We start from the raw sequence: 872 nt of genomic DNA, 5'->3' as shown, positions 1-872 counted from the left end.
TCTAGTGCGCGTCTAAGCGTCACGCCCCTCACCTCAGCGGCATTTGCTCCGGTTGTATTGTAAATAGTGCTGTCAAATGATTAATCGAGATTGATAGTATCCAAAATAAAAGTTTTTGTTTACATAATGTTTGTATGTGTACTGTATATATTTATTATGTATATATAAATACACACACATACAGTATATATTTTGAAAATATTTACAGGTGTATACAATTATATATTTATATTCTTATATTTTATATTATATATATAAATATATTTAATATATAAACATGACATATTTTTCTTAAATATATACGTTTGTATTTATATATACATAAAAAATATACAAAGTATACACATATATTATGTGAACAAAATCTTTTATTTTTGATGCGATTAATCGTGATTAATCATTTGACAGCACTAATTGTAAACAATGACGTCATCAATATTGCTTATCAATTTGAGCCCAATTGTGACGCAGATAATATTAGTGAAGAGGATCGCGCAGAACCTGTGCCAGCACGGCTCTTAATGGTATGTTTTTTGTTTGTTGTTGCCTCATAATTTTAGATATGCTGTTATTTGTAAATGCTACTGCTTCTGTTAGCTTTTAATATATGGTTTTATCCTGATTAAAGCTTTAATACAGCACGGCAACCGCTCACGCATCCATGTTTAACGCTTCTCATAGCTATGTGAAAAAATCTGTCCATCTATACACACAAAATGTATGATTGGAACAGTTCATTGTTGGAGCTGAGCTGATGAGCTGAATGAGAGAGCGAGAGAGAGAAAGATGCAGAGCAGGGTGACGCGATCAACAGGATTAAGAACCACTGCTTTAGAGCATTGGTTTGCAGAACCTGTGCCAGCACGGCTCTT

This window comes from Sinocyclocheilus grahami, unplaced genomic scaffold (assembly GCF_001515645.1).
Source record: "Sinocyclocheilus grahami isolate Dianchi unplaced genomic scaffold, SAMN03320097.WGS_v1.1 scaffold350.1, whole genome shotgun sequence".
NCBI classification, from domain to species: domain Eukaryota; kingdom Metazoa; phylum Chordata; class Actinopteri; order Cypriniformes; family Cyprinidae; genus Sinocyclocheilus; species Sinocyclocheilus grahami.
The sequence above is the reverse complement of the archived record's forward strand: the minus strand, read 5'-3'. Positions refer to the sequence as shown.